We start from the raw sequence: 23,218 nt of genomic DNA, 5'->3' as shown, positions 1-23,218 counted from the left end.
ATCACGTTCATATGTGATTTTATTTTTATTTCCTTTCAACTGGTTATCAGTTCAGCCGACCAGTGCTTTCAGCCGACCAGTGCTTTCAGCCGACCAGTGCTTTCAGCCGACCAGTGCTTTCAGCCGACCCAGTGCTTTCAGCCGACCAGTGCTTTCAGCCGACCAGTGCTTTCAGCCGACCAGTGCTTTCAGCCGACCCAGTGCTTTCAGCCGACCCAGTGCTTTCAGCCGACCCAGTGCTTTCAGCCGACCCAGTGCTTTCAGCCGACCCAGTGCTTTCAGCCGACCCAGTGCTTTCAGCTGACAGAATAAGATCAATACTGTTGATTTTAGTTTTTTTTTATGTGGACGCATTATATTGTACCTCAAATTAGAATTATGTTACGGATTTCCATTGTTTTAGTTTGAAATAAAGAAAACATTTGTTCATTTTGGAGCCTCCTGTCCTGTTTTATTCTGGCAGGTTTGCACCCTGTTTGTCATGAATTATACTTTTGTATATATTGTGTATATGGACACCTCTTCAAATTAGTGTATTCGGCTGTTTCAGCCACACCCATTGCTGACAGCGGTATAAAATCGAGCACGCAGCCATGCAATCTCCATAGACATAGAATGGTGTTACTGAAGAGTTCAGTGACTTTCAACGTGTCACCGTCCAATAATACCACCTTTCCAGCAAGTCAGTTTGTAAAATTTCTGTCCCGGTCAACTGTAAGTGCTGTTATTGTTAAGTGCTAAAACGTCTAGGAGCAACAACGGCTCAGCCGCGAGGTGATAGTCCACACAAAATCACAGAATGGGACGGCCGAGTGCTGAAGCACATAGCGTGTCAAATTCCTCTGTCCTCGGTTGCAACACTCACTCCAAACGGCCTCTTGAAGCAACGTCAGCACAATAACTGTTCGTCGGGAACTTAATGAAAATGGTTTCCATGGCAGATTAGCCTCGCACAAGCCTTAGATCACCATGCGCAATGCCAAGCATCGGCTGGAGTGATGTAAAGCTCGCCGCCATTGGACTTTGTAGTAGTGGAAACGCGTTCTCTGGAGTGATGAATCACGCTTCACCATCTGGCAGTCCCGACGGAAGAATCTGGGTTTGGCAGATGCCAGGAGAACGCTACCTGCCCCAATGCATAGTGCCAACTGTAAAGTTTGGTGGAGGAGAAGTAATGTTTTGGGGCTGTTTTTCATGGTTCAGGCCCCTTAGTTCCAGTGAAAGGAAATCTTAACGCTACAGAATAAAATTACGTTCTAGACGATTCTGTGCTTCTAACGTTGTGGCAACAGTTTGGGGAAGGCCATTTCCTGTTTCAGCATGACAATGCCCCTGTGCACAAAGTGAGGTCCAAAATAGTTTGTCGAGATCGGTGTGGAAGAACTTGACTGACCTCAAACCCATATTTTGACATGAATTGGAACGTCGACTGCAAGCCAGGCTTAATCGCCCAACATCAGTGCCCGACCTCACTAACGCTCTTGTGGCTGAACGGAAGCAAGTCCCCCTGCAGCAATGTTCTGACATCTAGTGGAAAGCCTTCCCAGAAGAGTGGAGGCTGTTATAGCAGCAAAGGGGGACCAACTCCATATTAATGCCCATGATTTTGGAACGAGTTGTTCGACGACCAGGTGTCCACATACTTTTAGTGATATGTTGTAAAATGTGTTCTACTTGAGCCTCGTCATGCAACACACACACACACACACACACACACACACACACACACACACACACACACACACACACACACACACTGTGGTGATGGCTTGACCTTAAAAAAAACAACCCTTTACTGTATAGAGTTGATAAGTGTTTCTGAATTCTCCTTTGCTTTTCATCAACTCTAAAACATATAAATGATGTGAACAGTCCCATCAGGAAAGCAATAGGCTAATCAGATCTACTTTCAATCAAAAGCTATGAGGTTTCAAAGTTCACATGCTGACTTTCTACACAGCTTTTTTTGATTTTTTGTTTATTTTTTTTTGTTTACTGAAACAGTAGCAATTACAGTAAGGGCCTACATTAACAACTTCATAATAACACAGTAACACTTCCTGAATTGGACCAGAGACTCCATAGCCTCCACCTCCCTTCCCAGATGTAGCCACACTGAGGATGCCCACCCAACTTAACCCAGGAAGGAGACCAGAGAGGAGTTAACTCACTGCAGTTTTGCCCCCGATAGTACCACACTTCTATGACTTGGTTGGCAGCTCTGGGAACCAAGCATTCAACAGAGCCTACCTTCAATATGCTTGTGGTTACTATGCAAACAGGAAGCTGTGGGTAAAAACCACACGTTGAACGGAAATGAATCAACAAACTGTTAACTAATACTAAAGAGAAGTGTGAGTGTGCGTGCGTGTGTGTGTGTTTGTTCCTTTCCGTCGACATGTCTAAACAGACGGTAACTGAAGATGAAATGTGTAATCTTAGCCTTTGTTGTGCATCCAATCATCAGGTCAGATCGGTGTGTGTTTGTTCTGACGGGAACCTACCATTTATGGATCTATTATGAATTATATTATATGACCTGTTTTTTTTACAGGAAGGTGTATGGGATGTATATTACGTGCTTCGGGTATAAGTTTACCTGTGCAGTATGAGATGTACTACTCTCCTTCTTCCGTGCGCTTGTTCTTCGCGTGGATGGTGCTGAAGTGCACTGCATGCTGAAAAAAAGGTCTTATGCAGGAAATGTGTGTACACTTTCAGGGAGAAAAAAAAAGGTACGGTTAGGGTACTGAAAATATTAAAAAAATACACCTTGTGAGGTACATGTAATGATCTCACATGGTACTGTTCAGTAGCTTTTAGGAGACATAAGAGGATCATCTAATTTAATGGTAAAATGTTTTATCCAATACTTTGAATATGAAGGCACGTCAGTCTCAAAAGCCACGGCCATCATTATCATATTTCCCAGAATGCTCTATTGCAGGTCAATTTTTTTTAAATAGTTTCAATGTTTTGTGTTTTTTTTTTGGGTGCACATTAAAATGATTGATAGATCTCTTATGCTATACAAAGATACAATTTATTATATATTAAAAGCATTAAACCTCTCACTAAAAGCTTCACTCATATGTAAGTTATATTTAAGCATAAACTGGTATTCCAATAGATTACTAAGAAAGGTTCATCCTTTGTTCAAAAATGTCCTATTTTTTTTATACCGATGACAACTTCACATTTTTGGTTAATTGAATATGAAACCTTGTTCAAACATTTTACATTTAGCAGACGCTCTTATCCAGAGCGACTTACAGTAGTGAATGCATACATTTCATAAAAAATTTTCTCCATACTGGTCCCCCGTGGGAATCGAACCCACAACCTTGGCGTTGCAAACACCATGCTCTACCAACTGAGCCACACGGGACCATATCGTGAACAATTTACATGTTATCCTCCAGAAAATACAGAACAACAACCTGTGGTTAAACTCAAATATACTGATTTATAAAAATAAACATGAAAAAAAAAACATTCTCGATCCAAATTTACAACCTACTGATTGCTGCATTACTGCAAAAAAATGGAGGAGGCAAGTGGAAGGGGGAGAAGGTAAGGAACTTGTTTGTCTGCCATATATTAAAGGTCCAGTGTAGTCAAAAATGAGATTTTCCTATGTTTTGTATATATTTCCACACAATGAGGTTGGAATAATACTGTGAAATTATGATAATGCCTTTTTTAGTGTAAGAGCTGTTTTGAAAAGAAAAAGGAAAAAAACACAAGTTTGCCTGTTTTGGTGGGATGGAGTTTTGGCCTGCCTGGTGACATTAGCTAATACATCTATGAGAAGGTGAAATTCAAACCTCTTGCAATAATAGCTAGTTTTCCCCTCCGCACTCAGACCACTCCCAGACAGTCCTAGCAAAATTCTTGCTAGAAAAATTGCTCTTTGCTAAGAAGCTATTATTTGTTTCTTTTCACCATTTTAATGGAACACATTCACAGTAATGATATGATGAGATACAAATGGCTGCAATTGGACCTTTTTAAAGACCAAAATTGGCTTAAAAAGATGGGGCATAAATTGAAAAATATACCAGTTTCCTTTTGAAGACAATTTTTATTTTTTTACAGCTGCGCCATACAGGTTGCAAAATAGCTGGAAGGAAATGTTCGATGTACCGATTCCATGGCGCATGGTATACTGTATGAACTGATACACAAAACAACTGAACTGATACACAAAACAACTGTATACAAAACACTGTATACTGTATGAACTGATACACAAAACAACTGAACTGATACACAAAACACAAAACACAAAACAACAGTATACAAAACACTGTATACTGTATGAACTGATACACAAAACAACTGAACTGATACACAAAACACCTTTTTCTATTTAAATGATAATACAACATTTTGGCCACCAACAGACTGTTATATACAGTACATGGGGTATATAACAGTCTCAGCTCTGCAGATGTTGCTGTGAAAAAACAGAATCGTTAGATTATTTATTCTGATATTGTCCCCATGTAGGTTGTTCCTGGTCACAGATTCAGGAATGGCTGAAAAATCACAATCTTTTAAAATGGACCCTACAAATAGCAGTAATGGTCAGTCAATCAACAATATAATAATAATAATACTGTTAGGAAAAATATTCAACTTTAACGTACAATCTGTGGATAATATGCCTTTAGAAAGGTTGAAAATTCATGTTAGACATCACAGCACAGTTGAAATATGCGGCACATGGAAAACAAAAGAGGCTGAGATTGGCTGAGAGTAGCAGAGGGTTATAAATGTATTATCTGTCCAAAATGTAATATATATATATATATATATAAACATAAACGACTTTGTATAAAAGTACCATGTATGTGAAATGTATTTGTCACAAAAAAAAAAGCTGTAAAAATAAAAAATGGTGGCCAGAGAAATAAATAAATTCTCCTTCAAAAATGGAGTGGTCATGGAAACTGCTTATTATGACATAATATGATCATTTATTATTACCACAGGAGAGGCTGGAGGCATCGCTTTGTTATGGCTGAGGAAATGAAAAGCATAGCCCATAGCTCTGTGGTGAAGAACGGCACAAAACATCAGACAGGCCCAGGGATTGCATACAGCACAGCCCTAATAGACACTCGGCATGTCCTATTGTTGTTTCTCTAAAAGGGATACTTTGTACGCACGGGGAAAAAATGTATGAGAAAACAAAAGGCGAAATTATTCATGTTTCAGATAAACTTACAGACTGTAATTACCTCTGAGTGGCTGCAAATTATAAGTCAATATCTGTTCCCTGGTCATATAATAATAGAGAATGCAATCCCCTTTATTTACACAGGGAGATAATTACACAAACTACATTTTAGTTCCTTTATCAATAAGGGAACCTGTTTCCAAATGTTGGCCCTATCATTTGCCTATTGCATTTTTTACTATTCTCCATCACATGAAGAATAATACAGTGCAGTAGTCAAATAGAGGGATTTGGCAACAGGTCAATTTGTAAATAGATTGGTGTACTACTGTTGTTACTACTGTTGTTACTACTGTTACTACTGTTGTTACTACTGTTACTACTGTTACTACTGTGTTACTACTGTTGTTACTACTGTTGTTACTACTGTTACTACTGTTACTACTGTTGTTACTAACTGTTACTACTGTTACTACTGTTGTTACTACTGTTACTACTGGTTACTACTGTTACTAACTGTTGTACTGTACTGTTACTACTGTTGTTACTACTGTTACTAACGGTTACTACTGTTTACTACTTGTTCACTACTGTTGTTACTACTGTTACTACTGTTGTTACTACTGTTACTACTGTTACTACTGTTGTTACTACTGTTACTACTGTTACTACTGTTACTACTGTTACTACTGTTGTTACTACTGTTACTACTGTTGTTACTACTGTTACTACTGTTACTACTGTTACTACTGTTGTTACTACTGTTACTACTGTTACTACTGTTACTACTGTTACTACTGTTACTACTGTTGTTACTACTGTTGTTACTACTGTTACTACTGTTACTACTGTTACTACTGTTGTTACTACTGTTACTACTGTTACTACTGTTACTACTGTTACTACTGTTACTACTGTTGTTACTACTGTTGTTACTACTGTTACTACTGTTACTACTGTTGTTACTACTGTTACTACTGTTACTACTGTTACTACTGTTACTACTGTTGTTACTACTGTTGTTACTACTGTTACTACTGTTACTACTGTTGTTACTACTGTTGTTACTACTGTTACTACTGTTACTACTGTTACTACTGTTACTACTGTTGTTACTACTGTTACTACTGTTACTACTGTTACTACTGTTGTTACTACTGTTTGTTACTACTGTTACTACTGTTACTACTGTTTACTACTGTTACTACTGTTGTTACTACTGTTGTACTGTTACTACTGTTACTACTGTTACGACTGTTTGTTACTACTGTTACCTGTTACTATGTTCTACTGTTACTACTGTTACTACTGTTGTTACTACTGTTGTTACTACTGTTACTACTGTTGTTACTACTGTTACTACTGTTGTTACTACTGTTACTACTGTTGTTACTACTGTTACTACTGTTACTACTGTTACTACTGTTGTTACTACTGTTACTACTGTTACTACTGTTGTTACTACTGTTGTTACTACTGTTAATACTGTTACTACTGTTGTTACTACTGTTACTACTGTTACTGTTACTACTGTTGTTACTACTGTTGTTACTACTGTTACTACTGTTACTACTGTTACTACTGTTGTTACTACTGTTGTTACTACTGTTACTACTGTTACTACTGTTGTTACTACTGTTAATACTGTTACTACTGTTGTTACTACTGTTACTACTGTTACTACTGTTACTGTTACTACTGTTACTACTGTTGTTACTACTGTTACTACTGTTGTTACTACTGTTACTACTGTTGTTACTACTGTTGTTACTACTGTTACTACTGTTGTTACTACTGTTACTACTGTTACTACTGTTACTACTGTTGTTACTACTGTTGTTACTACTGTTACTACTGTTACTACTGTTGTTACTACTGTTAATACTGTTACTACTGTTGTTACTACTGTTACTACTGTTACTGTTACTACTGTTACTACTGTTGTTACTACTGTTACTACTGTTACTACTGTTGTTACTACTGTTACTACTGTTGTTACTACTGTTACTACTGTTACTACTGTTACTGTTACTACTGTTACTACTGTTGTTACTACTGTTACTGTTGTTACTACTGTTGTTACTACTGTTACTACTGTTGTTACTACTGTTACTACTGTTACTACTGTTACTACTGTTGTTACTACTGTTACTACTGTTACTACTGTTACTACTGTTACTACTGTTACTACTGTTACTACTGTTACTACTGTTGTTACTACTGTTACTACTGTTACTACTGTTGTTACTACTGTTGTTACTACTGTTACTACTGTTACTGTTGTTACTACTGTTGTTACTACTGTTACTACTGTTGTTACTACTGTTACTACTGTTACTACTGTTACTACTGTTGTTACTACTGTTACTGTTACTACTGTTACTACTGTTACTACTGTTACTACTGTTACTACTGTTACTACTGTTGTTACTACTGTTACTACTGTTACTACTGTTGTTACTACTGTTACTACTGTTACTACTGTTACTGTTGTTACTACTGTTGTTACTACTGTTACTACTGTTACTACTGTTACTACTGTTGTTACTACTGTTGTTACTACTGTTGTTACTACTGTTACTGTTGTTAATACTGTTGTTACTACTGTTACTACTGTTACTACTGTTACTACTGTTACTACTGTTACTACTGTTGTTACTACTGTTACTACTGTTACTACTGTTACTACTGTTGTTACTACTGTTACTACTGTTACTACTGTTACTACTGTTACTACTGTTGTTACTACTGTTGTTACTACTGTTACTACTGTTACTACTGTTGTTACTACTGTTACTACTGTTACTACTGTTACTACTGTTGTTACTACTGTTACTACTGTTACTACTGTTACTACTGTTACTGTTACTACTGTTACTACTGTTGTTACTACTGTTACTACTGTTACTACTGTTGTTACTACTGTTACTACTGTTGTTACTACTGTTACTACTGTTACTACTGTTGTTACTACTGTTACTACTGTTGTTACTACTGTTACTACTGTTGTTACTACTGTTACTACTGTTACTACTGTTGTTACTACTGTTGTTACTACTGTTACTACTGTTACTACTGTTACTACTGTTACTGTTACTACTGTTACTACTGTTGTTACTACTGTTACTACTGTTACTACTGTTGTTACTACTGTTACTACTGTTGTTACTACTGTTGTTACTACTGTTACTGTTGTTACTACTGTTACTACTGTTAATACTGTTGTTACTACTGTTACTACTGTTAATACTGTTGTTACTACTGTTACTACTGTTAATACTGTTGTTACTACTGTTACTACTACTGTTGTTACTACTGTTACTACTGTTACTACTGTTACTACTGTTGTTACTACTGTTACTACTGTTACTACTGTTGTTACTACTGTTGTTACTACTGTTAATACTGTTACTGTTGTTACTGTTACTGTTACTACTGTTACTGTTGTTACTGTTACTACTGTTGTTACTACTGTTGTTACTACTGTTACTACTGTTACTGTTGTTACTGTTACTACTGTTGTTACTACTGTTGTTACTACTGTTACTACTGTTACTGTTGTTACTGTTACTACTGTTGTTACTACTGTTGTTACTACTGTTGTTACTACTGTTGTTACTACTGTTGTTACTACTGTTGTTACTACTGTTGTTACTGTTACTACTGTTGTTACTACTGTTGTTACTACTGTTACTACTGTTGTTACTACTGTTACTACTGTTACTACTGTTGTTACTACTGTTACTACTGTTACTACTGTTACTACTGTTGTTACTACTGTTACTACTGTTACTACTGTTGTTACTGTTACTACTGTTACTACTGTTGTTACTGTTACTGTTACTACTGTTGTTACTGTTGTTACTACTGTTGTTACTACTGTTGTTACTACTGTTACTACTGTTACTACTGTTGTTACTACTGTTACTACTGTTACTACTGTTACTACTGTTACTACTGTTGTTACTACTGTTACTACTGTTACTACTGTTACTGTTGTTACTGTTACTACTGTTACTACTGTTGTTACTACTGTTACTGTTGTTACTACTGTTGTTACTACTGTTACTACTGTTACTACTGTTACTACTGTTGTTACTACTGTTACTGTTGTTACTACTGTTACTGTTACTACTGTTGTTACTACTGTTGTTACTACTGTTGTTACTACTGTTGTTACTACTGTTACTGTTACTACTGTTGTTACTACTGTTACTACTGTTACTACTGTTGTTACTACTGTTACTACTGTTACTGTTGTTACTACTGTTACTACTGTTACTACTGTTACTACTGTTACTACTGTTGTTACTACTGTTACTACTGTTACTACTGTTACTGTTGTTACTACTGTTGTTACTACTGTTACTGTTGTTACTACTGTTACTGTTACTACTGTTACTGTTACTACTGTTACTGTTACTACTGTTACTGTTACTGTTGTTACTACTGTTACTGTTACTACTGTTACTACTGTTCTACTGTTACTACTGTTGTTGTTACTATTGCTACTACTGTTACTACTATTGTTACTACTGTTACTACTGTTACTGTTGTTACTACTGTTACTGTTGTTACTACTGTTACTACTGTTACTGTTGTTACTACTGTTACTGTTACTACTGTTACTGTTACTACTGTTACTGTTACTGTTGTTACTACTGTTACTGCTACTACTGTTACTACTATTGTTACTACTGTTACTACTGTTACTGTTGTTACTACTGTTACTACTGTTACTGTTGTTACTACTGTTACTGTTACTACTGTTACTGTTACTACTGTTACTGTTACTACTGTTACTGTTACTGTTACTGTTACTGTTGTTACTACTGTTACTGTTACTACTGTTACTACTGTTCTACTGTTACTACTGTTACTGTTGTTACTACTGTTACTGTTACTACTGTTACTACTGTTACTACTGTTCTACTGTTACTACTGTTACTACTGTTCTACTGTTACTACTGTTGTTGTTACTATTGCTACTACTGTTACTACTATTGTTACTACTGTTACTACTGTTGTTGTTGTTAGTACTGTTCCATTTTCTGCCATCAAGTTATTAATGTAAATGTGTGTCTGTGTTCAAATGATGGATGCATAGTAGGGATGTTCCTCTTGAAGGTGCAGTTTCTCCTGTCAAATCAGCATGTGTACATACATTTAAATAAAAATATGATAAATAACACACATTTTAGATTTTTCTAAACGAATCCAATCGGTTAGCAGTTGGCCTTATTGCTGCCGTTACTGAGCTGGTTGTTCTAGTTTCTATGGTTTAGGTTGTCTCATTTATAAACTTTCATTACCTTGACAGTCATTCTAAATTCAGGTTGAGGGTGATTTTAAAAGTTAAATTTTTTGGGGGGATATCCTAACTCTGACTGGATTCCATTAGAAATTACACATCACTCTGCAAGCCATCATAATGTGACCTGCCTGGTGTGGCCTGCAAAAACAGGAGTTTAATTGCACCCTCGACAACCACTGTGATGATTATTATTATTTCACCCTGCTGGTCATCTATGAACATTTGAACATCTTGGCCATGTTCTGTTATAGTCTTTTGTTTCTGTACAGCACTTTGAGATATAAGCTGAAGTTTCATTTTTGCTTATTTTACTCTTGTACACCAGCTTCAAACAGTTGAAAAATGAAATATTTTTGATGGCGATTTTAGATGGTACAGTGTGTGTGTGTGTGTGCGTGAGGTTGCTGTTTACAATGTCATGAAGCCTGATTATTTTATTTTTTTATAGTCATGGTGGAATATTTTACATACCTTATAATACCAGCTATAGGAATGTGGTACTATCATGTCGTATGCACTTTAAATATAGATGATTTATGTAAGAGTGATTATATTAAATATAAAGTGAGAATTTTTTAACGACTCATACATGAACAAGAGTAGGCTTATTTCTACATTTTTAAAGGCCCTAACCTACACAAAATAATCTTATAGTTTTATTTATAGAACAGTAAGAACAACATGAAATGGAAACATTTAAATTCTTATGTTAATTGTAATAACTATTTATTTGCAGAGAAAAACATTTGTGTTGCGTAGGCCTATAATAATAATAATAATACGATTTTATTTTCGAGCAGTAAATTGATTTATTAAGGAAGTAACCTATGTCTACCGCATGGTGGCGGTCTACCACGCTTTCCCATCCCACACACGTCTCTCTCTCTCTCTCTCTCTCTCTCTCTGTCTCTCTCTCTCTCTCTCTCTCTCTCCCTCTCTCTCTCTCTCTCTCTCTCTCTCGCCCACACACATCCCGTTCAGTCACACACACAACGGGACAATCGAGAAGACGGAGGTCCGCTACAGCTAACCGTTAACTCCATATTTTACACCAACAAGTAAGTATTTGTTTATTTGTAGGATTGTTAGATGTTATCTAATATTAGTAGACGGAGGTGTGCTACGTTTCCTTGCTTTTTCTTTTACCCCCGTTTTATTCGCGTTCTAAGTAGAACTTCTATAACTTTTGCCCTGATAACAAGCTAAGTGTAAAGTCAGCTAAAGTTATTTTTATTTAGGTAATGGACTTTATTTAGCTGTAGTTAGATTATATTTTAGTGACTGTAAAAAAAAGAGAACCTGGTAACTTTAGGGCGAATTTGCTCAGTAAAATGGAGTCTTAAGTTCTGGCTACGGGTCTTATTGCTTGATTATACTAGACATATTTCTATACTAGCTATCTGAATTATTAATCCATCACTGACACTTTAAAAAAAGAGTGATGTTTTAGGTCCTTTGCTCAATGGTTATGATCTCAATCTTGTTTAGTGAAGTGGATGGTAGACGGACTCATACCGTTCAATGACTTGTACTGGGAGGCTTGGCGCAATAATCCTCAAATGTAAAGGGATTCTGCGTCCATGTCTCCTCCACTTTTCCCTGTGAGCCAACAGTTGTTGCTGTTAAAGAGCTGGGGACTATCATGGTATTAAGGGATTTTAACCCTGGGGGGGGGGTTGTATACCCTGCCAGGGTAATAGACTCAGTCACAGATGTCTATATATAGGTCAGATTGGTGTGTGTTTGTTCTATAGCCCACCCTCTGAAGCGATGTTAAGTGTGTGTGTGTGTGTGTGTGTGTGTGTGTGTGTGTGTGCGTGAGAGAGTTTGGCATCAGAGCTCCTGTGGTCTTGGTTAACAGCAGGGCTGAGGCTGAGCCAGGCTGATTGGGTAGCTGTTCATTTATTGCCACAGCGTTATTCACACACACACACCACCGTCGTAATCCTGGGTAGCACCCCTGTATCCCCGTTTGAGAAACAAAACACACACTGATTTCATCTATCGGATTGCCCCCACTGTGTGTGTGTGTGTTTGTTTGTTTGTTTGTTCGTGTGCCCCCCTCTAGCTTACTACAAGCTTACTTCACAGTGTGAAACTGCCCCCATGCCAAACCTTTTTTAAAGAGGGAAACCAGGCCAATGCAAAACGAGCCATGCTGTAAATATAAATACGACCCCTTGGTCTCTGTGTGGTGACATATGGCAGCTTCGAGAGGACCGTACATGTTTTCTCAGTGCATAGTTACACACACACACACTACCATTCACTATTTTTTTAAAATGTTTTTCAAATAAGGATCTGTGCTGTGCTTTGCCGTAGCCTGTTGCTGGCTGTAGCTTGTTCTCTAAGGGATACAAACCAGGCTAAATCTAAACTAAGTTGTGAGTTTCCACCCTCGGTGATGGTCACGAACAGAACTATCATTTCTCTTTTCTTGTTTGGGACAGTAGGACTACTGTATATTAGGCTTAAAGGCTCAACACGTAATTCCAAAAAACAGCCCCGCCACTTGGTTTCTTATAAAGCTTCTAAAGCTTAGGGCTAGGGATAGAGAAATGTAGCCTAACCACTCTCCTAAATATGAACTTTAAATGGTTGGCACCATGGCATGGTCGACTTGAGATGTCAAGAAGGGACAGTAATGTCCTATCGTGGACAGACCTCTTCCCATTTTAACAACCACTGAGTCTAAATGTTTTGATCATGACAGCTTGCTATCTAGGGTTACACCCAGCAGTTTAGTCTCCTCAACTTGGTAAACGGACACATTATTCAATACTAGATCTAAATGAGGTTTAGCGTTGAGCGAGTGATTTGTCCCAAAAATTATACTTTTCGTTGTTGAGATATTTAGCACCAACCTATTGTTAGTTATCCATTCTAGAACTGACTGGAGCTCTATGTTAAACCTATTGTTAGTTACCCATTCTAGAACTGACTGGAGCTCTATGTTAAATCTATTGTTAGTTATCCATTCTAGAACTGACTGGAGCTCTATGTTAAATCTATTGTTAGTTACCCATTCTAGAACTGACTGGAGCTCTATGTTAAATCTATTGTTAGTTATCCATTCTAGAACTGACTGGAGCTCTATGTTAAACCTATTGTTAGTTACCCATTCTAGAACTGACTGGAGCTCTATGTTAAATCTATTGTTATTTACCCATTCTAGAACTGACTGGAGCTCTATGTTAAACCTATTGTTAGTTACCCATTCTAGAACTGACTGGAGCTCTATGTTAAACCTATTGTTAGTTACCCATTCTAGAACTGACTGGAGCTCTATGTTAAACCTATTGTTAGTTACCCATTCTAGAACTGACTGGAGCTCTATGTTAAATCTATTGTTAGTTATCCATTCTAGAACTGACTGGAGCTCTATGTTAAACCTATTGTTAGTTACCCATTCTAGAACTGACTGGAGCTCTATGTTAAACCTATTGTTAGTTACCCATTCTAGAACTGACTGGAGCTCTATGTTAAACCTATTGTTAGTTACCCATTCTAGAACTGACTGGAGCTCTATGTTAAACCTATTGCTAGTTACCCATTCTAGAACTGACTGGAGCTCTATGTTAAATCTATTGTTAGTTATCCATTCTAGAACTGACTGGAGCTCTATGTTAAACCTATTGTTACTTACCCATTCTAGAACTGACTGGAGCTCTATGTTAAACCTATTGTTAGTTACCCATTCTAGAACTGACTGGAGCTCTATGTTAAACCTATTGTTAGTTACCCATTCTAGAACTGACTGGAGCTCTATGTTAAACCTATTGTTAGTTATCCATTCTAGAACTGACTGGAGCTCTATGTTAAAGCTATTGTTACTTACCCATTCTAGAACTGACTGGAGCTCTATGTTAAACCTATTGTTAGTTATCCATTCTAGAACTGACTGGAGCTCTATGTTAAACCTATTGTTAGTTACCCATTCTAGAACTGACTGGAGCTCTATGTTAAAGCTATTGTTACTTACCCATTCTAGAACTGACTGGAGCTCTATGTTAAATCTATTGTTAGTTATCCATTCTAGAACTGACTGGAGCTCTATGTTAAACCTATTGTTAGTTACCCATTCTAGAACTGACTGGAGCTCTATGTTAAAGCTATTGTTACTTACCCATTCTAGAACTGACTGGAGCTCTATGTTAAACCTATTGTTAGTTACCCATTCTAGAACTGACTGGAGCTCTATGTTAAATCTATTGTTACTTACCCATTCTAGAACTGACTGGAGCTCTATGTTAAACCTATTGTTACTTACCCATTCTAGAACTGACTGGAGCTCTATGTTAAATCTATTGTTACTTACCCATTCTAGAACTGACTGGAGCTCTATGTTAAATCTATTGTTAGTTACCCATTCTAGAACTGACTGGAGCTCTATGTTAAACCTATTGTTACTTACCCATTCTAGAACTGACTAGAGCTCTATGTTAAACCTATTGTTAGTTACCCATTCTAGAACTGACTGCAGCTCTATGTTAAACCTATTGCTAGTTATCCATTCTAGAACTGACTGGAGCTCTATGTTAAACCTATTGCTAGTTACCCATTCTAGAACTGACTGGAGCTCTATGTTAAACCTATTGCTAGTTACCCATTCTAGAACTGACTGGAGCTCTATGTTAAACCTATTGTTACTTACCCATTCTAGAACTGACTGGAGCTCTATGTTAAACCTATTGCTAGTTACCCATTCTAGAACTGACTGGAGCTCTATGTTAAACCTATTGTTAGTTACCCATTCTAGAACTGACTGGAGCTCTATGTTAAATCTATTGTTAGTTACCCATTCTAGAACTGACTGGAGCTCTATGTTAAACCTATTGTTAGTTACCCATTCTAGAACTGACTGGAGCTCTATGTTAAACCTATTGTTAGTTACCCATTCTAGAACTGACTAGAGCTCTATGTTAAACCTATTGTTAGTTACCCATTCTAGAACTGACTGGAGCTCTATGTTAAATCTATTGTTACTTACCCATTCTAGAACTGACTGGAGCTCTATGTTAAACCTATTGCTAGTTACCCATTCTAGAACTGACTGGAGCTCTATGTTAAGGCTGTTAATTATTTTACTGTTGCAGCCAACGTGTATGCTGTTGAGTCGTCAGCGTACATACACACACAGGCATTATTCCAGGTCAGTGGAATGTCATTAGTAAAAACAGAAAACAATAATGGTCCTAGCCGGCTGCCCTGCGGTACACCACACTCATCTGAACTTGCATGAGAGAGGCTTCCATTAATGAAACCCCTCTGTGTTCTATTAGATAGGTAACTCTGTGTTCTATTAGATAGGTAACTCTGTGTTCTATTAGATAGGTAACTCTGTGTTTTATTAGATAGGTAACTCTGTGTTCTATTAGATAGGTAACTCTGTGTTCTGTGTTCTATTAGATAGGTAACTCTGTGTTCTATTAGATAGGTAACTCTGTGTTCTATTAGATAGGTAACTCTGTGTTCTATTAGATAGGTAACTCTGTGTTCTATTAGATAGGTAACTCTGTGTTCTATTAGATAGGTAACTCTGTGTTCTAATAGATAGGTAACTCTGTGTGCTAATAGATAGGTAAATCTGTGTTCTATTAGATAGGTAACTCTGTGTTCTATTAGATAGGTAACTCTCAATCCATGATAAGGCAGAGGATGCAAATCCATAACACCTACGTTTTTTTTCAGCGATAGGTTATGATCAATGACATCAAAACCTGCACTGAAGTCTAACAAAACAGCTCTCACAATCTTATTACTATCAACTTCTTTCAGCCAATCATCAGTCGTTTGTGTCAGTGCCGAGCATGTTGAGTGCCACTCCCAATAAGCATGCTGAAAGTCTCTTGTTCATTAGTTTTCTGTAAAATAACTTTGACTAAAGGTTTCAGGCTTGTTTAGGAAAAGTGAAGTAATTGAGTCAGTGAGTGTTCTTACAGGCCTAACGTGACTCATAGGTCTAGCTGATTGCTTTATGACTGCTGTTTTGTTCAACAAGGTGATTTGATATGTTGCTATAGGGAATTGGGAGTACTGCCTTCTTTGGCTTCAGTTCTTGTTCTGTCTTCAGTGTCATAGCAGTGTCCCTGCTGCAGTCATTTAGCCGTGGCATGGTGCCAAGGCAAAATCATTTCCGCCATGCTAAACAAAAATGGAACATGAAACAATGTTTTTCTGCAGAGCCACACTTTGAAGATGCTAGAACAGTTCACGTGCATTTTTCCTCTGCAAACAAAACGATCACAATGCCTCATAATGACAAAGCAAAAACAAGTTTTTAGTAATTTTTGCACATTTATTATTTAAAAAACAAAACTGAAATATCACATTTACGTAAGGTTTTTCTCAGTAGTATGTCGAAGCGTCTTTGTGAGGATCATCATCACATACTCGCTCGTCCTCTTTGAGGCAAGAATCACGGCTAAATATTAGGCTACTTCTAATACAAAGCCAGTTTGGGTCAAAGTTCAGCGACAGTTTGACAATCAATGGAGTGTAGCAGACTATCGTTACATTGATCAGGTTTGAAGAGGAAGTCATCTGTAGGTCTAGCCTGCTCCTTTACCAATGTGCTGTAACTTTTATTTAACTAGGCAAGTCAGTTAAGAATAAATCCTTATTTTACAATGACGGCCTACCGGGAAACAGTGGGTTAATTGCCTTCTTCAGGGGCAGAACGACAGATTTTTTTACCTTGTCAGCTCGGGGATTTGATCTAGTAACCTTTTGGTTACTGGCCCAACACTCTAACCACTAGGCTCTCTGCCGCCCCTCCACTCTAACCACTAGGCTACCTGCCTCCCCTACACTCTAACCACTAGGCTACCTGCCTCCCCTACACTCTAACCACTAGGCTACCTGCCTCCCCTACACTCTAACCACTAGGCTACCTGCCGCCCCTCCACTCTAACCACTAGGCTACCTGCCGCCCCTCCACTCTAACCACTAGGCTACCTGCCGCCCCTCCACTCTAACAACTAGGCTGTCTGCCTCCCCTCCACTCTAACCACTAGGCTACCTGCCTCCCCTCCACTCTAACCACTAGGCTACCTGCCGCCCCCACTCTAACCACTAGGCTACCTGCCTCCCCTCCACTCTAACCACTAGGCTACCTGCCGCCCCTCCCCTCTAACCACTAGGCTACCTGCCGGCCCTCCCCTCTAACCACTAGGCTACCTGCCGCCCCTCCACTCTAACCACTAGGCTACCTGCCGCCCCTCCACTCTAACCACTAGGCTACCTGCCGCCCCTCCACTCTAACCACTAGGCTGTCTGCCTCCCCTCCACTCTAACCACTAGGCTACCTGCCGCCCCTCCACTCTAACCACTAGGCTCTCTGCCTCCCCTCCACTCTAACCACTAGGCTACCTGCCTCCCCTACACTCTAACCACTAGGCTACCTGCCTCCCCTCCACTCTAACCACTAGGCTACCTGCCTCCCCTCCACTCTAACCACTAGGCTACCTGCCGCCCCTCCACTCTAACCACTAGGCTACCTGCCGCCCCTCCACTCTAACCACTAGGCTACCTGCCGCCCCTCCACTCTAACCACTAGGCTGTCTGCCTCCCCTCCACTCTAACCACTAGGCTACCTGCCTCCCCTCCACTCTAACCACTAGGCTACCTGCCTCCCCTCCACTCTAACCACTAGGCTACCTGCCTCCCCTCCACTCTAACCACTAGGCTCTCTGCCTCCCCTCCACTCTAACCACTAGTCTACCTGCCTCCCCTACACTCTAACCACTAGGCTACCTGCCTCCCCTCCACTCTAACCACTAGGCTACCTGCCTCCCCTACACTCTAACCACTAGGCTACCTGCCTCCCCTCCACTCTAACCACTAGGCTACCTGCCGCCCCTCCACTCTAACCACTAGGCTACCTGACCCCCTCCACTCTAACCACTAGGCTACCTGCCGCCCCTCCACTCTAACCACTAGGCTACCTGCCGCCCCTCCACTCTAACCACTAGGCTACCTGCCGCCCCTCCACTCTAACCACTAGGCTACCTGCCGCCCCTCCACTCTAACCACTAGGCTACCTGCCGCCTCTACACTATAACCACTAGACTACCTGCCGCCCCTCCACTCTAACCACTAGGCTACCTGCCGCCTCTACACTCTAACCACTAGGCTACCTGCCGCCCCTCCACTCTAACCACTAGGCTACCTGCCGCCCCTCCACTCTAACCACTAGGCTGTCAGCCTCCCCTCCACTCTAACCACTAGGCTACCTGCCGCCCCTCCACTCTAACCACTAGGCTCTCTGCCTCCCCTCCACTTTAACCACTAGGCTACCTGCCTCCCCTACACTCTAACCACTAGGCTACCTGCCTCCCCTCCACTCTAACCACTAGGCTACCTGCCTCCCCTACACTCTAACCACTAGGCTACCTGCCGCCCCTCCACTCTAACCACTAGGCTGTCTGCCTCCCCTCCACTCTAACCACTAGGCTACCTGCCTCCCCTCCACTCTAACCACTAGGCTACCTGCCGCCCCCACTCTAACCACTAGGCTACCTGCCTCCCCTCCACTCTAACCACTAGGCTACCTGCCGCCCCTCCCCTCTAACCACTAGGCTACCTGCCGGCCCTCCCCTCTAACCACTAGGCTACCTGCCGCCCCTCCACTCTAACCACTAGGCTACCTGCCGCCCCTCCACTCTAACCACTAGGCTACCTGCCGCCCCTCCACTCTAACCACTAGGCTGTCTGCCTCCCCTCCACTCTAACCACTAGGCTACCTGCCTCCCCTCCACTCTAACCACTAGGCTACCTGCCGCCCCCACTCTAACCACTAGGCTACCTGCCTCCCCTCCACTCTAACCACTAGGCTACCTGCCGCCCCTCCACTCTAACCACTAGGCTACTTGCCTCCCCTCCACTCTAACCACTAGGCTCTCTGCCTCCCCTCCACTCTAACCACTAGTCTACCTGCCTCCCCTACACTCTAACCACTAGGCTACCTGCCTCCCCTCCACTCTAACCACTAGGCTACCTGCCTCCCCTCCACTCTAACCACTAGGCTACCTGCCTCCCCTCCACTCTAACCACTAGGCTCTCTGCCTCCCCTCCACTCTAACCACTAGTCTACCTGCCTCCCCTACACTCTAACCACTAGGCTACCTGCCTCCCCTCCACTCTAACCACTAGGCTACCTGCCTCCCCTACACTCTAACCACTAGGCTACCTGCCGCCCCTCCACTCTAACCACTAGGCTACCTGCCCCCCCTCCACTCTAACCACTAGGCTACCTGCCGCCCCTCCACTCTAACCACTAGGCTACCTGCCGCCCCTCCACTCTAACCACTAGGCTACCTGCTGCCCCTTAACTCTAACCACTAGGCTACCTGCCGCCCCTCCACTCTAACCACTAGGCTACCTGCCGCCTCTACACTCTAACCACTAGACTACCTGCCGCCCCTCCACTCTAACCACTAGGCTACCTGCCTGTCTGTTTGGATTGATATGTAGGCTAGTCTGACTGGGAGTATCCTGTGGTGGTAGGCTAGTCTGACTGGGAGTATCCTGTGGTGGTAGGCTAGTCTGACTGGGAGTTTGCTGTGGTGGTAGGCTAGTCTGACTGGGAGTTTCCTGTGGTGGTAGGCTAGTCTGACTGGGAGTTTGCTGTGGTGGTAGGCTAGTCTGACTGGGAGTTTCCTGTGGTGGTAGGCTAGTCTGACTGGGAGTTTGCTGTGGTGGTAGGCTAGTCTGACTGGGAGTTTCCTGTGGTGGTAGGCTAGTCTGACTGGGAGTATCCTGTGGTGGTAGGCTAGTCTGACTGGGAGTTTCCTGTGGTGGTAGGCTAGTCTGACTGGGAGTATCCTGTGGTGGTAGGCTAGTCTGACTGGGAGTTTCCTGTGGTGGTAGGCTAGTCTGACTGGGAGTTTCCTGTGGTGGTAGGCTAGTCTGACTGGGAGTATCCTGTGGTGGTAGGCTAGTCTGACTGGGAGTTTCCTGTGGTGGTAGGCTAGTCTGACTGGGAGTATCCTGTGGTGGTAGGCTAGTCTGACTGGGAGTTTCCTGTGGTGGTAGGCTAGTCTGACTGGGAGTTTCCTGTGGTGGTAGGCTAGTCTGACTGGGAGTATCCTGTGGTGGTAGGCTAGTCTGACTGGGAGTTTCCTGTGGTGGTAGACTAGTCTGACTGTATCCTGTGGTGGTAGGCTAGTCTGACTGGGAGTTTGCTGTGGTGGTAGGCTAGTCTGACTGGGAGTTTCCTGTGGTGGTAGGCTAGTCTGACTGGGAGTTTCCTGTGGTGGTAGGCTAGTCTGACTGGGAGTTTCCTGTGGTGGTAGGATAGTCTGACTGGGAGTTTCCTGTGGTGGTAGGCTAGTCTGACTGGGAGTTTCCTGTGGTGGTAGGCTAGTCTGACTGGGAGTTTCCTGTGGTGGTAGGATAGTCTGACTGGGAGTTTCCTGTGGTGGTAGGATAGTCTGACTGGGAGTTTCCTGTGGTGGTAGGATAGTCTGACTGGGAGTTTGCTGTGGTGGTTGCTTGTCATCTGATACATGGAGCTTGTTTTTTGTTGTTGTTTTTTTCTCCTCAAATGATAGGTTCAGGCTCTTCAAATAACCACAATGGCTGCTTATAGCCAGACGTAGGCTACATTCAGTGGTGTCAGGAAAAGGACTGGTGATGCAGAATGTTTTCTTTTGGTGTGTGTTGGAGGAGGAGACACTGAGAATTAACCTAGAATTAAGCTAGACTTAAGCTGGAATGAACCTAGAATGAACCTAGCCTACTTCCAGTTGTGTCCCAAATGGAACACTATTCCCTATATAGTGCACTACTTTAGACCAGAGCCCTATAGAACCCTATTCCCTATATAGTGCACTACTTTAGACCAGGGCCCTGTAGAACCCTATTCCCTATATAGTGCACTACTTTAGACCAGAGCCCTATAGAACCCTATTCCCTATATAGTGCACTACTTTAGACCAGAGCCCTATAGAACCCTATTCCCTATATAGTGCACTACTTTAGACCAGGGCCCTATAGAACCCTATTCCCTATATAGTGCACTACTTTAGACCAGGGTCCTATAGAACCCTATTCCCTATATATAGTGCACTACTTCAGACCAGAGCCCTATAGAACCCTATTCCCTATATATAGTGCACTACTTTAGACCAGAGCCCTATAGAGAACCCTATTCCCTATATATAGTGCACTACTTTAGACCAGAGCCCTATAGAGAACCCTATTCCCTATATAGTGCACTACTTTAGACCAGAGCCCTATAGAACCCTATTCCCTATATAGTGCACTACTTTAGACCAGGACCCTATAGAACCCTATTCCCTATATAGTGCACTACTTTAGACCAGGGCCCTATAGAACCCTATTCCCTATATATAGTGCACTACTTCAGACCAGGGCCCTATAGAACCCTATTCTTTATATAGTGCACTACTTTAGACCAGAGCCCTATAGAACCCTATTCCCTATATAGTGCACTACTTTAGACCAGGGCCCTATAGAACCCTATTCCCTATATAATGCACTACTTTAGACCAGGGCCCTATAGAACCCTATTCTTTATATAGTGCACTACTTTAGACCAGGGCCCTATAGAACCCTATTCCCTATATAGTGTACTACTCTAGACCAGGGCCCTATAGAACCCTATTTAAATATGAGCCCTATATTTGAATGCGACGTTCCATTCCTGTAGACTTCTCTACTGTTTAGAATATTTGTATTTATTTATTGCAGCAGCAGCAGCAGCAGGATGTGAAATCTAGCCTGCTTCCAGTTCCATAGAGACTGTTAGGCCCTAGGGGGCGGAGAGCTGTTAACCACAGTACTATGTTGAGCATACAGGTTTCTCTATGGAAAAACAGTTTCACAGTCACACTGTCGTGTCTCTTAATAGGACACTGTAGGGGAGGGAGGGAGGGAGGGAGGGAGGGAGAGAGAGAGAGAGAGAGAGAGAGAGAGAGAGAGAGAGAGAGAGAGAGGGAGGGAGGGAGGGAGGGAGGGAGGGAGGGAGAGAGAGGGAGGGAGAGGGAGGGAGGGAGGGAGAGAGAGAGGGAGGGAGGGGGAGGGAGGAGGAGAGAGAGAGAGAGAGAGAGAGAGGGAGGGAGGGAGGGAGGGAGGGAGGGAGGGAGCGAGGGAGAGAGAGGGAGGGGAGAGAGAGAGGGAGGGAGGGAGGGAGAGGGGGAGGGGAGAGGGAGGGAGAGTGTGGAAACACGTGGAGCTGCACAGAGCTATGTTGTAGTTGGGGAAACGAGTTGTGAATGAACGTTAGAGGTTGTTATCATAGTAATAGGATCTAATGCAGGTCTATGGTTGTTACACAAACAGATGGTTCTGACAGCTGTTGATTTCTGCTTAGCGTTTTTCACAGGAAGAAAATAGTATTTTCCATAATAACCTGACATCTGTAGCTGTTGTACTGTGCTTGGCGTGTGATATGGCGTCCGCTATTTGTTGAATATTTCTCCCGAATGTTTAGCTTCTTCCAGTGTACTTGGAGTAGTTCGTAACCGTGGTAATTTAAACAGTTGATCCTGGTTACGGGGTTGCTATGGTGACGGTAGTAAACGCTTTCGTATACTGTAGGTCCCCGTCACCGACTGTGATGACGAAATAACCATCACGGTCTGATTTAGTCTTTCAGCTGGTCCTTGTTCAACTCTGTCTCAGGAAGGGTGTCTTATTACAATCCCTTATTCTTGTAGTGAGTTGCAACCTCTTTACAGGCCTCTCTCTCTCTC

General features: G+C 41.5%; 1 protein-coding gene and 1 long non-coding RNA gene across 2 annotated transcripts in view; both read left to right on the top strand.

Moving 5' to 3' along the window:
- The first annotated feature begins 2,365 nt into the window (after positions 1-2,365).
- Positions 2,366-3,070, top strand: LOC115197705 (uncharacterized). The gene is made up of 2 exons (XR_003879050.1): positions 2,366-2,467; positions 2,555-3,070. It is a non-coding gene; the product is annotated as an uncharacterized LOC115197705 (long non-coding RNA).
- Positions 3,071-11,452: 8,382 nt separating this feature from the next.
- LOC115197702 (CD82 antigen) overlaps positions 11,453-23,218 on the top strand; it is a gene marked incomplete at its 3' end in the record, with an annotated part of 38,145 nt that continues 26,379 nt past the window's right edge. Inside the window, 1 exon segment of the mRNA XM_029759475.1 lies at positions 11,453-11,557.

The sequence above is a fragment of the Salmo trutta genome, chromosome 7 (assembly GCF_901001165.1).
Source record: "Salmo trutta chromosome 7, fSalTru1.1, whole genome shotgun sequence".
NCBI lineage: Eukaryota > Metazoa > Chordata > Actinopteri > Salmoniformes > Salmonidae > Salmo > Salmo trutta.
This window is presented reverse-complemented; position numbering and strand designations above follow the sequence as displayed.